Source organism: Pinus tabuliformis, chromosome 6, assembly GCF_031772625.1.
Source record: "Pinus tabuliformis cultivar Carrire ecotype Pingquan chromosome 6, CPIR1, whole genome shotgun sequence".
Lineage (NCBI taxonomy): Eukaryota > Viridiplantae > Streptophyta > Pinopsida > Pinales > Pinaceae > Pinus > Pinus tabuliformis.
In genome coordinates this window covers 1,356,045,557-1,356,062,127 of record NC_142292.1, presented here as the reverse complement: position 1 = coordinate 1,356,062,127, position 16,571 = coordinate 1,356,045,557, and the positions used below count along the sequence as shown (strand labels likewise).

At 35.5% G+C, this 16,571-nt stretch overlaps 1 pseudogene; it reads left to right on the top strand.

Annotated features, from left to right (window-relative positions):
- Positions 1 to 16,571, top strand: part of LOC149263664 (preprotein translocase subunit SCY2, chloroplastic-like) — a 101,896-nt pseudogene that overhangs the window by 73,583 nt on the left and 11,742 nt on the right.

Sequence of the window (16,571 nt, the reverse complement as noted above, 5' to 3'; positions counted from 1 at the left end):
TTTTTCTCTGATGAACTGAAATGAAGCAAAACAAAGAGGCAAAGAACCTTCACTTATTTCCAATTTTTCTGCACTTTCTTCCTCACTTTCATAGCTGATATGAATACGCTGACATTGTTTTCAAGCCGGTGAAACTGAATCTCCTTATTTCCCAAACTAGCTTTTGATTGCTATGTTAAGTTAGCTTGAAATTGGAGAACATAATCATCATCATACTGATCATACTTAGGAAAATCATTAAAATAAGGAATGTCATAAAACATACACATTATATCAGTAGATTCCTCTTCCACATATTGATCTATAAATCCATTTTCTGATCCATGGTAGTTGGAATTAGCAGGAATTTGTTCATGGATATCAACCTGTTCTTTTTCTGAAAGAAATAGGCTATGGTGATCTTGCACAAAAAATTATCTTGCATGGTGATCTTTTGTATCATTTCCTCTATTTTTCTTACCAAAATGTTAAGTTTTACCTCTGCAATGTTGTTCTTCTCTGCTTCTGCTTTCAACTTTTGCTTTTTAATCAGTAGATGAACTTCTACATCTACTACAATGTTCTGCATCTTTTCAAGAGTTGCTGGGTTTCTTTCTCTTAGCTAAAATTCTATTTCTAGATCAAATGCTTTTGGATAATGCAAAAGAGATGAATCATGAGGAGGTCTTATATTTGTTGGCATTGAATAATAAACTTGATTAAAACTATCAGAAAATTGTTGTATTGCTTCATTTGGTTGTCATTTCAACTGATTATATTATTCTATGATCTGAAAAAGATTGACTTTGATTATCCATCTATCAAGGAAAAATTTGAAAAACTGTTGGAAATTTGAGATGCTTGCAATAGGCAGGTTCTTGAACCAACTCTTTACTTTACTTTGCAAAGAAAGAGCAAAAGGCCTGATAATAACATCGTCTTCATTAATATCAAATAGGTCTAGATAATTCTCAAAACCTTGAATATGTTTTTGGGCAATAATACCATTCTCTCCATCAAAATTGGGGAGATATTTGTAATAGTTATTAGGAAAATCATGGAGTATAGGAGGTAACATGAGGGTCTTATATCTATCAGGAACTTTACAAGGTACAGGAATAAGTATAGGGATTGTAAGATTAGTCTTGATTGCTTGAGGCTTCTCAATTGGAAAATGATCATCATAAGATTTAGAAAAAGATGTTCAAATGGATAAGGAGAATATATATTTCCAATCTTCAAAGAAAATTAATGAAAAAATTAATCTAAGATATTCTCTAAAATACAATATACATTGAAAAACCTTCTTGATGGGAAAGAACATGATGTCTTGGATAACAATCCAAGTTAGAAGCCTGATCTTCCCATATTGTTCTTTCTGGTTCATTCCTCTAGTGGAGTCTTGATTGTGAAATTAATTTGGAGCTGGAGTTGCCAAGTGGATGATTTTAACGTTTGTGTGTCTGATCACTGTCCACCATCATAAATTAGATCTGGTCTTTGTATAATCTTTCTGAATAAAATGTTCTCATCCCTAGTATGGTTGTCAATATGTTATCACTCCAAAATTTCTTTGATGTTGTTGTGAAAGAAATGATAGAGGTAACCACATACCTACTTTGGAGATTAGGATCTAGCCTTCCTAATGCTTACAGAGGGCTCTCTCTTTATGATTTAACTTTGTTTAGTTAATTTATTTTAGGCTAGTTATTTTAGCTTTGATTGGGTTTTGATTTTGATTTGGTGGTGGGATCACTGACTTAGATGGATAGAGGGATGTCTTTTACCATTGGGCTATGGAGTCAAATGTCAAGAAAACAGGATTGGATCAAGTTCTAAAGATAGTTTTTACAGGGCAAGGTAGCTGAGTAAATTCAGATCTTAAGGCTGGATGGTGAAGTGGTTTTCAATTGGGGTCAGGGAGTAATTAAGGGTTCCTCAAACTAGATAATGAAGGAAATGGTAGGGGTCAATCGAAACTAGGGAGCAATGAAGGGTTCCCTAATATGGATATTAGAATAAAACATCAAAATGATTAACTATTCAAGACAGAGTGTACTTAAACAAATTCTGTAATAAATTTCCAGTTATTTCATTCAATTTAGATAACATGCAAGTTTGTGAAACACTTTAGAAAATAAAAAATTGACAAAGAAAATACTTCATTGAAGTGGCTCAACACATGAATCCTATAATGCTATCTCTTTATTACTCAGTCCAGTCTTCTGACTTGAAAAAGTGGTACAATGAACCCTTAGGTTACAAATCAGTACAACTATAGAAATGTCTATCAATCCACACCCTATACTTCGAATTATGAAGTATTTATACAAAAATAGTTTACAAAATCTCCCAAACTGTCTTGGGAATTAATCTAGGAAAAATAAATATCTCCATGAAAGAAGATAGAGACAAATATTCAACTGCTGCAATCTGTCCTTGTTTATTAGGCTGTGCTGTCTTATTCAATGATCTTTTGCTTTTTATTCTCCTTTGCTGTTGGTCTTCCATGTTGACTATTCTTTTTACTTTGCCCTTTTAATTGATACTCTTTCATCTGAGCTGGCCTTCTGCTTTTCTTTTACTGCATTGTTTTCACTTTTACTTTTCATATTAGAGTAAGTCATTTAATTTCTCCCAAGTGTTTGCATCTAGTAATTTTATATTTAACATTTTTCTGTAGATTTCATTTGCTTCTGTGTACTTTGCAAAGGTGGGCCTGTTCACAAAAAGGTGTTTTACCTCATGCTGGAGGTAAAATAGGTTCTCAAAAGTTTGGTACAGAACCTTTCCTGTAGGCATCCCTTTCATAGAAGAGTTATTAACTTGATCTCTTGCCACTTCTCTGATTTTCCTATTGCAGTTTTCATGTGGCATCAATCTGTCATTTATCACCAAGGGATTTGGCATGACTTTCTGCCTCAAAGCATCAAACTTAACCATGAAACTGTCTATAGCCAGTTCCATTGTTTGGCATTTGTCCACAAGATTCATCATTAAGTTCCTCTTGGTGAGCACTTTCTTCACCTCTAGTATGGTGCTAGTCCTATCAGCTATGTCTAGTTCTTGCAATTCATATTTATTTTTGGAGTTAAGGAATTGGATTATTTTGGTGGCTTCTTTTGGCATGTCTCCAAGTTTAGCCTTAACTCGTTGAATTTCTTTAGTAGCCTCTTTGACTAAATCATTTTGTTCAAAGATGACTTGTATAGATGGCCAAATATCATTGACAGAGTCAATGATATTGGCCCATAGTTGTTCTTTAGCTTGGGAAACTGGCTCCTTCAATGTTAACTCATTTTCCAAATTTTTCATTCTTTCAGTTAACTTGTTTGATTTATGTACTTCGTTCTTGTGCATAATTTGTGCCAGTTTCTTCTCATCCTCCAGACTTATTATTTGTTCTTTTAGTTTATTTATCTCCTTGGTCTAAATGGACATGTACTCCATTTCTTTGACCAGTTTTCTTGCCTCATCACTTGGTTGAGCTGCTGCTATTGTTGAACATGTTGCTGATGTAGACGTTGTTACGACTGGAATTGTTGTAGCCAGTGGAGCTGTGGGGACAAATGAAGATGCCAAGGTTGATGGAACTGTTGTAGTCACTGTGGGAATGGGAGTGGTAGTGGCTGTCTCAAGGCTGGCCTGTTTCAGCTGTATTAAGCTGTCCAACTCCTTTTCCATTTCTTTCAATTGATAATTTAATTGGAGAATGAGATCCATCATCTCCTCCTACTAGGTTTGGCTCTCAAGGACCTCCTTGGTTTGTGGATGCTCTGAATGAGGCAGCTTCAGTTGCTTCTTTAAAGCAACAATATCCTCATTCTTCTTCTTTATTAGTTTATCTTTAGCTTTTACATCATTGGGATTATATCCAAGCTCAATCACCAAGTCTTAAAGTGACTTGATTCTATTATCCTTGGCTTATGAGGATGCCTTTTCTAGCTTATACTGTGTTGTGATATTATCTAGTGAGATTTGGAGTTTGTGCATAGTCATTGCTTTATTTTTCATGGTGGAGTAAATCATCTCACCTGCCTGCTTATGGAATTTGATCTGGTCAATAGGGTGAACATCCCTAGCCAATACTTCGAACTTTTCATTCTTGTAGTCTGCTGATGATTTGGGATGCTACACTATAGGTTGCATGAATGTCGTTTGCATCTTCCCAATCTTAATGTCAAAGGCTGACATTAATCTATTTTGATTTGCAGGTGCTTATTTGAAGTACTGGGCATAAGTCTCAGCCTTCAATGCCTCATTTCTCAACTTAATTTCCTTGTACTTCTCTTTAATATCTTTCTCTTTATCCACAGGCTTGCTGGATGAAGAGACTTCAATGCTGAGTTATTTCTCAATAAGTTGAGTGTTTGAAGTAGAAGGCTGGTGAGTTTCCTCTGAAACTGCTGGGCCTTTACTCCTTCCAACCATTGTGTTAGTGTCAATGATTTCCATTGTATCAATGGTGTCTTCTTGTTCAGTTATAGGATTAAGTTTGGGCCTCTTCTTGTACTTGATCTCAAATTGGTTATTTGTGGTGTCCATCCCTGAGCTAGAGCCTTCTTCCCTGGTTCTTTTCACATTTTTGTCCTCATTGGCTGGAGTCTATAGGATGGGAGTAATAGTCATCTGTTCTTGTAGTTATGGAACATGCAGAAAGGAACTAGTATCAATATGCTTTTCCACATCAATTAAAGTACTCTCCACATCTATCAAAGTGTTTTCCAAGCATTCTGACTGGTTGGCATATTTCTCAATGTCTGGCCTGGGATAATGTATGAAAGGACTCAATTTGAATTTGAGCCTTAGTTTATTTATGACTCCATTAGGGTCATACTTCCACATAAAACAAATTTTGAAGTTCATCTGCTGTAAGATTTTGTCTACCTCTGGTCCAGCTTCCCTATTATTACAAATAAAAGGGCCCAATTGGTTTTTCATTTTAAACTAAATCTTCTTCCTAGTTGACAGGAAATTAACTTCATAAGAGTTTATGATTTGTCTAAAATACTCTAATGCAAATATCCTCATGGGGAGGTATTTGGGAAGTTTGTAGGGAGTAAGTTGGCATCCATATATTCTGATTTCTTCATGGTCCTGGTATAGATACCAACCCCCCACTCTATTGTTCTTAGCCAACTGTAAAACTCTCTTAATTTACTCACTTATCCTGGGTTGATAGCTCCTGGTTAGCATGTTTATAAGAGGATGAACAAATGAATCAATGAATTCCTTATAACCAAAAATAGTGGAATATCTTTGGATCAATGGTGTCCAAAAGATGACAGATCTTGGATTGCCTTTGATGGCTAACTTTTGGATGTTGAATGGAAATTTGTCTGACTGAAAATACAAGAACATATGAAATAACACTAATGAATATTTGAAGACTCTGCCATTTGGTAATCTGATTAACTGTTCATGGATTCTGTCTACTATGAACTAAGCAAAATTGTAAACTGTAGCAGGAGGCTTGCCTGGGAAAAAGATAGAAAGGAAAGCAATGACAACCTCATCCACATGTTCATTTGTGGTGTACCCTAGAATGCAAGAGAGCATGGTAATAATTTGTCTGCCTCTGTCAGAGAAAATGGTGGCAGCATATGGAGGACTATTTGTAGGAGTATGAGACTCCTCTATGATGAAAGTTTGAAAAATATGAGCCTTCTTGGGAAGGTCTAGCTTTGTGTAGAGTTCAAGTAAACCTTCAATGGAAAGTGGGGTCTCATTTGGGCTTGGTTGGATTTGCAACATTTGATTAATTGATTCTGCAATAATGGCGAACAAAATTTTTGTTCAGGGAGATTATGGCTCTTTGACTGGGAACATAGCAAGCTTGGCAGAAGTGGATGATTTCTGGGAATAGGTGTACCTGTGGGAACAAGTACTTGGGCAAATTGGACTCCCATAGGTGAATGTCATCATTCTGGTTCAAAAACTTGTCTTTACTCTAGTAGTGGAGTTTCAGTAAGTGGGCAGGGGAAGCAGTATCTTTAATTTGAAAGTCTCTATCGGCTAAAGGGAGGTGGTCAATATCGGGTGTGGGGTTTGCAGAGGTCTTACATCCAGAGAGGTTTGGGAAGCCATAATTTGGTATATTGAATTGAATTACTCTTTCTGTGGTTTCAGGAGTAAGGTTTAGAAGCTCTGGAACAATGGGGAGGGTAATAACAGCCTGTAAAAAGGGTTTAGGTGCATAGTGGGATACATATACATACATATATATATATAATTTTTTTTTTTTAATTTAATTTAAATTTTTATTTATTTTTATTTTATTTTATTTATTTATTTATTTATTATTTATTTATTTTTATTTATTTATTATTTTTATTTATTTTTATTTTTTTTTTAATTAATTAATTAATTTATTTTTTTTTATTTTATTTTTTAATTTTTAATTTAATTTAATTTAATTATATTTATTTTTTTTTCAGTTTAGGAAGGTTTTTTAATTAATTGAATTAATTAACTTCGGATAATTATTGTGTATAATTTAAATTCACAGGGTCGTTATGCTTCTATCAAGAATACCTGGAAATTTGATGGTTTGATGCGTAGACGGGTTCTGTGGTGGCAGCAAAGGCTTATGAGGCTTCAATTTGTCAATTTGTTGCTTCAATTGCGTGTCTGTAGCGTCTTCGGGTGGAAAAATCAGTAAAAATGGTCGCACAGAGGTTCAGGATGTCAGAGTTGGTTTAGCAGAGGTTTTCAGTGAAAATAAGCGAAAAGAAATTGGGGCATTTTCGACCTTTTAACCAATAACGATTACATTTTGGCATGAGAATTGGCGAATGAATAGTGTGCAGTTTTGGTTTAGGGGGGAGGGTGATTTTCGTCCATATCGCACCGCTTTTGGATGGAGGGCGTTATTTTTCGCAAGAACGCGATATAACCTGGTGCCGCCACATAGCAGAACAGTGCCTGGCCAAAACCGCGAATCTCGCGTGCTCTTGGGCCGTTAACTATCGGATGATGAATCAGCGTGATATTGATGTGTGCCGTTGGATATGGAGGTGGGAGATTGGAGGGATATCGTGCGGTGAAGTTGCATGGACGGAGTTGGAATGTGGTGGGAGGGGCTCGGGGTTTAATTACAATGAATTGTAATTAATTAATAGGTAATGATGGGTTTTTCATATAAGCAGTGGGTTAACAAAGGTGGTGACCATGTGTTATATTGCAGGGTTTTTAACTATACACCAAGGCTTGGTGGGTTAAAAAAGGGTGTCAGGAAATTATAACATGGGGGATTTATAAAGCGGGACTTTAGGAAAAACTTAGGATAAAGGGTTTTTTGTGGGTTTTTAAGGGGAAAAGGGAAATTAATAAGGGGAAAGTATTATTTGTGATGGAAATGTGTTTCACACTAGGGAAAGGGGTTTTAGGAAGGGGGGATGATTTTTGAAGAGTAATATATAGGAAAATGTGTGAAACTAGGGGAAAAAGGTTAAAATGAGGGGGAAAGGGTTTTTACAAGTAATGAAGGGATAATGAGGGAAATTAGTAAATAAGCTTTAGTGAATATCCTTTCTCTTTCACAATTCCTCCTGCACATGAAACATAGGATTAAGCATGATGAATGTGCTTTTGACTTAGCAACCTTGTGCACTTGCAAAACTTCTTCTACCTACCCTTTATTTACCCTAGCATTTTCTCTTCATTCATTGGGTGCATTTGAGCTTGCTAACCCTTTATTTCTTTTTCTTTTGATAAGAAAACTATCTAATTCTAACCTTATAACTTCCAATGGCTCAGATTAAACTGATGAGCTCATTTTATTCTCTACCTAACTACTGATCTACCAAGATTAAGTAGTTTGGCTAGATTTTTATTCTCTATCTATCAACATGAAATTTAAACCATGAATGAGTCAAGATTAAACTATTTGATCATCATGGATTGTGGCATTTTTGACAAGCTGCACATAATCTTATTTTGCAAAGTAAAGTAAAAGGAGTGGCATTTGAATTTGCACACTTTCATGATCTATTTTTATCTCTTTTTGTGGGGTTCATATATTTTTTTATTTATTTTTTTTTTACTTTTTTTTTTTTTTTGTCATTTGATTATTCTTTTAGGACATACCCTCTTTACATTTTTTAACTTTAATATGGGAAAACATTTTGCAGAAAGAAAAGTATGTACAATATTACAAAACTAACCATAGCCAATTCAAAATTATTAATCCTATTATTATAGGACCCTAACAGCGAGGATCACTTGATTGCAATATCTATTTCAACTAATATTCATGCTCTTCTCTAGTTTTTTGGTAGACTAGGAAGTAATCTACAAATACCAATACAAAATTATCCAAATATGGATTAAGGACATTGTTCATTAGACACTTAAATGTGGTTGGAGCATTTGTGAGCCCAAATGGCACCACCACAAACTCATAGTATCCATATCTGGTTCTGAAGGTTGTCTTGTCGATGTATTATCCTTAATTCGAACTTGATGGTAACCAAACCTTAAATCTATTTTTGAGAATACTATTTCCCCTCTCAATTAATCAAACACGTTATGAATTCTACATAGTAGGTACTTATTCTTCACTATTGATTTATTTAGATATCAGTAATCAATGCACGACCACATCATGCCATCCTTCATCTTCAAAAATAGAACTAGGGCTCCCAAGTGTGACATATTGGGTCTGATATAACCTTTTTCTAGCATTTCTTTCAGTTATAGTTTTAGCTCCTTAACACTAGTGTATTCATACATATGGGGACTTTGATACTGGTATTGATATTGGTAATAATTTGGTGGAAAAATTGATTTCTCTTTTGGGTGGTAATCCTGGTATTTCCTCTGGCAACACAAAAATAAATTTCCTTAACATAGGGTACTCTTCCATTATATCCTTTTTTTTTCTTAATTCGATGGCCACCTAGACCACATACAAGGAACAACCCTTCCTGTTGCATCTTTTCACTTGCAACATTAATATTTTCCTAACAGTGATATGATTCCTTATTCCTTATAGTGTCACTCTCTCTCTTGTCACTAAAACATTCCAGTGACTTGTTGTAGTAGTTGATTTTGGTTTTATGGGAAGCTAATTAGTTTATGATGGCTAGTACATCATACAATCCCAGTGGTAAAAAGTTGAGATCAACTAGCATGTAGGTGATCCTTACCATCACTAGGCACAATTCCACTGTATGTCACTTGCCCTTTGGTTCCTGTGGATAGTTGAACCAACCATGACTTCTCATGGATTCTCTTCTACAAATCACACTTCCCTGTGACCTTCAGGCTAACATAGATGAAATTAGAACCTAGTTGAATCAAAATAAAGTTGGTTAAATATGGTACCTTCCATTTCAATTCTTAGAGCTTGAAAGTAAATTTTCATATTGTCTAATGAAACATAATTTTTTTGCATGTTCTAAGCCACATCATTCATTGTTATTGTTTCCTACACATTATAAAACCTTGTGCCATTATGTTGTTTGATTATAGCCTTTTCACAAGTGTTTATTTTTTCCATATGTACAATAATGCAGGGGTCCTTTACTAACCCCTTGGTCTCTTCTCTTGTTGGATTAGAGGACCAATCTATACTAGAAGTAGTGAATTTTTGTTGAAACTCACCCTTGGAAGAAGTGTTTAACTTCACATTCCTTCCCCCTAGCTGATGTCCTAAGTATTTCTACTCTTTTCCCATAAATCTAGTCCTACCTCTTGCTTTCTAATCATTTCAGGACTCGACATTATGTTTGGACTGTTCATAATAATAATTATCATTTCAGATGGTGTCCTCCAATGTTTTTGTCTCATTAAACTCACTTTTTTCTGAGTAATCTTGTGGTATCCCACTAAGGTGCCTTTGAATTTTCACTTTATCATCTCTGATATATGACACATACCTTACTCCAAAAATCTATTAATGTACTCATCATCCATAAGTTTCCCCTATTTATGCTCATGAAATTCTTTAACCTTGCTATCATAGTACCTCTTAGATAAGTACTTCTCCCAGAAATATCTTTCAAACCTTCTTCGAGACAACTCTTTCTCTCTAATGTCCTTGAAATTTCTCAAGTATTCCCACCATATATCAACCTTTCCCTTCAAGCTAAAAATGACCACTCTAGCCTTCATGTTTTTCATAGTAGTCATGCACTCTGAAGTATTTCTTCATTCCCAATAACCAAGCTTCTACCTCTTCATCCTTCTTAAGTTCTTTTCATTCCTTCTCTATCGATGGCATCTCATAGTTGCAACACTAGATAATTGTTCATGATTTTATGTTCTTCTCTTTAGATTGTTGAGTGGAGTTCCTCCTCTCACTGTGTCTTCATTTTACTTCCTATGCCTCTTCTTAAATTGGCTACCTTCTACCTAATTAGTCTCTAATCCATGCTTCCCTATATTAGATGTGCTTTTCTTGGATTTGTGCTTGCCTAGGTAGTTGGCACAAAGTTCATGTTGCTTCTATCTTTGCAGATTTCATAAGCACTACAAAATCAGTGCACTTACTTTTGCTTGCCTATCTTGGGCTTTGAAAATACTTTCGTTATCTAACTTACAAATTCTCAACTCAATTCTTAAGCTCTTAAGGGTGTCCATCCAATCAATTCAACCTTCCTCTTTCCTCTTCCAAACTAAGTCCTCTTCCTAATTATGTTGGGATTTTTTGGTGATGTATAGCACCATTATGATACTCATTCGTTTATTTCCTTCATTTACCTTAGTGTCTTCTTATGTGTTCTCACATAGAAATGACTATTATTTTAAGAAAACACAATCATATATATTCACTCATCAACTTGATATGTTTTCCACAAGCATGCTTGATATAAAACTAGCTAAAACATCAAATATTAATTTGGTATGTTGGTTAGAAAACAAAATAACACATCAACGATGTTTCATGCCAACGCTATTATCAACTATAATTCTAAAGTCAGTACGCATATGTATATAGTAATTATCCATCAAATTTAATACTATTCTCTGTAACTCTTAATAGAGCTTCTAACTTCTCGTGTTTAAGGCCCATTCAGTATGAGTGTTGAATTTGGACTCTAATACCATTATGTAACACTCCCTCTCACCCCATTAAAGTGCTCTAGGCTATGGAAGGTTTAAATTTTTGACTCAATGCAACCCTTAAGGTCTATTATGAATATGGGGTTACAAAAAATCTCTTTTCCAACTACATTGAAACTCAAAACTAATACTCCCATCATTTCAACTCGTTGAGAGCTTTCCGACGATATGAATTTTATCTCAATTGAATCCTAGATTGAAATTTATGCCCATTTGAATTTTAACCAATTATATTATGGCACATCAACAAGGTAATTCCATGTGGCATCCACATGTGACCCACATGGCTTTGACATGTCACCAAAAATAGTCACTCATCACTTGTGGACCCTACGTGGTATCCACGTGGCCATTACTAGGTCTCTGCGGCACTATCTACCTCAACCCAAAATCACGGGTCCCTCCAAGCCCAACCCCTTCATGTTATGTGACCATTTTGTGTTATATCTAGTTCCAAGGGAATATGGTGTGCACACTGTTATCTACTGTCAGCGTACTTTGGTCTCTTAGATCCCTAGATCACTTGTATGTATTATGGAAAATTCAGCTTAGCAGACATCTGGGGCTCCACAAGGATGTGCACGACTTTCCACCCCTAGATCCCATATTCCTTAGATCATATGCTAGTTCAATGGAAAAATGGTACCGACCCTATCTGAGGCTTTTCACATGTGCACAATTCCACTACACTTCCCATTTTCTGAGAAAAACAAATATGTAGGCTTACACATATAAACCTTCATTATCGGGCCCTATCTTGGATCTTTAGTTATGAATTGGGTAGGTCAAAAAACTTGTTTTTATCTAAATCTTGTTAATTTCAAATGTGTACATGCCACATCTAGTCAAATGCCCAAATTACCAGATGCATTTGCAAGTCAATTAGATATCTACCCCCTCGCATATCTAGATGAAAACAACTCTTGGAATATGAAAAAGGTATCCATAATGGATACACATCCCACTAAGAGACCATATGGTCTCAGAGGAGACTTGGATTTCTACCAAAAATGTGTTAGGAGGGATATTCAAGGAATTTTATCATAATTCCTTAAGGAAGGGAATTCACCTAGAACACCAAATTCGAGGGACAAGAACCAAGTTCTGAAAATTGACCTTCAAAATTGTTATGTCATGGCCATATGAGATTCAATGGAATCAACATGTATAAGTTACATCAAATCTTGAGCAAAAGATATAAATGACTGCAAAGGCCATATTTAATAGTAAAACCACATACCATGCTTACTTTGTGAAGCTCATGACATCACAAAAACATACAACTATTATCATTTTTTGATAATCTGGATGAGCTAAGTAAAGTCCTTTTTGAAACTCATTCATGATGAGCTTCTTCAAGTCACACATGCAAGGCACATACATTTATCCTTGAACTTCAACACACCATATTAGGTGAGTGAGTAATTATTTCTCAATGATCCTTCTGTCTCATGTTGCAAATGCTCCTTCACATGTTGGTAATTCTCACCATGAAATAATTCCTCTTTGATCCTTTATTTGATATCAAATTCACAAGTACTTATGGTTGACAAGTGAACCACTTCTAGAATTCTACTAAGTGCATCTACCACCTTGTTCTCTTTTCCCTTAATGTACTTTATTTCAAAGTCATACTCACTAATCAAGGCTAGCCATCTGGCTTGTCTTGCATTTAACTTGGGTTAGTCAAAAGAGTACCTCAACCATCATTGATCTGACATTGGCATAAATTTCCTTCAAAGAAAGTAATGTATCTACATCTTTAGTTCATGCACTATTGTTGCAAGCTCCAAGTCATGGTTTCCATAATTCCTCTCATGCTCATTTAATTTTCATGATTCTTAATAAATCACATGTCTGTATTGCATTAGGACTCCATCGAGAACTTATTTACAAACATTTGTGCAAACCATAAAATACTTTTCTGTATTAGTTATTCTCAAGATAGTTTCATGCATGAGCTGGTGTTTGAGTTATTCAAAATTTCCTATGCACTTTGATGTCCATTAGAATTTAACTCCTTTCCTTTATAGGGTTGTGATTGGATGCCCAATCTTTGAAAAATATCAAATGAACCTTTGGTAATATCCAATCAATACCATGAAAGATATAATTTTGCAACATTTCGGGGAGTAGGCCACCCCATGACAACCTTGATCTTCTCAGGATCCATTACCACTCCTCCCTTGTAAACAATATGTCCCAAGTACCAAACTTGTGATTGGAAGAAATCACATTTGTTGAGCTTGACATAGAGATTGTGTTCTGTGATTGATTGCAATACTGATTTCAAATGTTATTCATGCTCTTGTCTGGTTTCTGAGTAGAATAGGTTGTCATCTACAAATACCAACACAAAATTATCCAAATATGGACTAAGGACATTGTTCATCAGACACATAAATGTGGTTGCATTTGTGAGCCCAAATGGAACCACCACAAAATCATAGTATCCATATTTGGTTTTGAAGTTTGTCTTGTGGATTTATTAATTCTTAAATTGAACTTGATGATAACCAAAACTTAAATCTATTTTTGAGAATATTGTATCCCCTCTCAACTAATCAAACAAGTCATCAAATCTATGCAGTGGGTGCTTATTCTTCACCGTGGATTTATTTAGCTATTGGTAATCAATGCACAACTGCATCATGCCATCCTTTTTCTTCACGAATAACACTAGGGCTCCCTAGGGAAACATAATAGGTCTAATATAACCTTTTTCCAACATTTCTTTCAACTGTAGTTTTCACTCCACTAACTTTGGTGTACTCATGCAATATGTTGATTTCGATACTCGTATTGATCTTGGCAATAATTCGATGGAAAAATTGATCTCTCTCCTGGATGATGATATTGGTATTTCCTCTATAAACACATCACTTAAATGCCTTAACATTGGGTTCTCTTCCATTTTTTCTCTATTGTTTTTATGATTCATTGGACACTTGGACCACATACAAGGCACACCCCTTCCTACTGCATCTTTTCACTTGCGGCACTAGTATTTGCTTAGCTGTGAAAAGATTCCTTATTGATTCCTTATTCCTTGCAGTGTCACTTTCTCTCCCTCGTCACTAAAATAATCCAGTGACTTCATATAATAGTCAATTTTGGTTTTATGGTTTGATATTCAGTCCATGTTGGCTACTACATTAAATGATCCCAGCAGTAAAGGGTTGATATCCACTGACATGTAGATGTTTCTTTCCATCACTAGGCATGATTCCACCATGTTTGTCACGCGCCTTTTGGTTGTTGTGACTAATTGAACCAAGCACAACTTCTCATGTGTTCTCTTCTATAGAGAACACTTCTCTTTGACCTCTAGGATGACATAGACGAAATTAGAACCTGGGTAAATCAAAATCGAAAAAAGTTACTTAAAAACCACCTTCCATTTTAATTACTAAAGCTTGAGTTTCAACCTGCCTATTGTCTAATGTGACCTAATTTCGTGGCACATTTTAAGCCACATCATTCACTTTTACTGATTCTTTCACATTATAAAACCTCATGCCATTCTGTTTCTTTTGAGGATAACCTTTCCACAAGTGGTATTTTCTACTTGTATAATATTAAAAGGGCCCTTTACTGAACCCATCAGCCTCTTCTCTTGTTGGCTTAGAGGACCAATATCTACTGGAAATATTGATTTTTTGCTAAAACTCACCCTTGACAAGAGTGGTGAACTTCACATCCCTTCCCCCTAGTTGATGTTCTTAGGATTTCTACCCTTTTCTCTTAAATTTAGTCCTACCTCTTTCTTTACAATCATCTTGGAACTAAAATTTATGTTGCATTGTTCATAGTAGTACTTAGAATTTCAGATGGTGTCCTCCAACGTTATTGACTTATCAAACTCATTTCTATCTTAGTAAGTTCATGGTAGTCCAATGAGGTACCTTTTAATTTTCACTTTCACATCTCTTATATATGGCACATACCTTAACAACTCCAAAAATCTATTAGTGTATGCATTAGCCATAAGTTTCCTCAGTTTATTCTCATGAATTTCTTTAACCTTGATGTCATAGTAACTCTTAGATAGGTACTTATCCAAGAAATATATTTCAAAGCTTGTTCAAAATAACTCTTTCTCTTTAATTTCCCTAACATTTCTAAATTATTCCCACCATATATCAACCTTTCCCTTCAAGCTAAAAATGGCCACTCTAGCCTTCATGTTTTCAAGGTATTCATGCACCTAGAAGTATTTCTACATTCCCAATAGCCAAGATTATACCTATTCATCCTTCTTAAAATATCCATTAAAGGTAAGGGGTTTTTCCTTCTTGAATTCCCCTGATATTAAATTGTTCTCATTCCTACTTTGATGGCGGTGTCTTCTAGTTAAAACACTAGATAATTGTTCATGATTGTATCTTCTTCTATTTATAATGTTGAGTGTAGTTCCTCCTCTCATTGTGTCTTCACTTTCCTACCTATGCCTCTTCTTAGATTGGATACCTTATGTTAGTGTCAGTCTTTGCAGCCTTCCTCTAGTGATCAAACATGCTCTTACAAAGTGGTTTTAAGGTTTCAAGGTCAAATTTTGTCATTTCAGTGAGTCTTCAAGTAAAATTTGATCACTAGGCATTAGGTCTAGGGTTTGCTTTCACTCCTTCCAAAGTTGTCCAAATGTCAGTCTATGTCACTATTCAGCTGAGTCTACCATCATTCAGAGGGTTGTCATCGTCATGTCAGGTTCCAATGGGTCATTTTACACCTTGTTCATGCTTCAGTTGCGCCTAGGTAAGGTCATTTCCCTCTCCTAGGGTTTTGAAGGAAATTTCTCTTGGACGGTCAAATCATAGGCAAAAATTGTATCCTGATGTTCATACACCTTCCCCTATCCTTAAAGTACCTTATCAAACACTTCCCATCACTGAGATCCCCCAAATTCCTCATTTTCGCACAAACCCTAGTTTCTTGCTACAACCTGGCAATTTTCTAGGTTGGGCCTGTGTTTTTCCTTTTTGGACCCCTTCCCCTCACTCAATTTCAGAGGTTCCACTTTCCCCTACTTCCTAACATCCCTCCCTACTTCCCAAAATTTCCTCAAGAATTTAGAAGCTCCCTATCCCCTTCATTTCGCTTCATTTCGACAAATCCCTTGTTCCACACATCGGGGTAGGTTTCACTCAAATGATGTTTCTGAGCAATCAAAGATGAATTTAGGAAAACTGAGAGAGATTTTTTTCCAAAATAGGCCAAGGAAGAAAAAACTCCTTCATGTTTTACACAGGTGTCATGGTTTTAGAGAAATGTCAAAAATACAATTGCCTCGGGAGAATTGATGCACCTCTGAAGTGACCTTGGGAAAATCAAGTTTTCTCCTAGCTAAGTTGGCCAAATGACTTGCTTGATGAGTCAAATGATAACTAGACACAAATATATTTCCAATGAGCTATCATGAGCTCAATTTGGAGTTGAGGAAGGCATTCAAAAGTTGACTGTAACAGCACTCTGCCTTGAGGCAGCCTCACTGGGCACATTTTGACCAGTCTTGGGAGATTTGACTT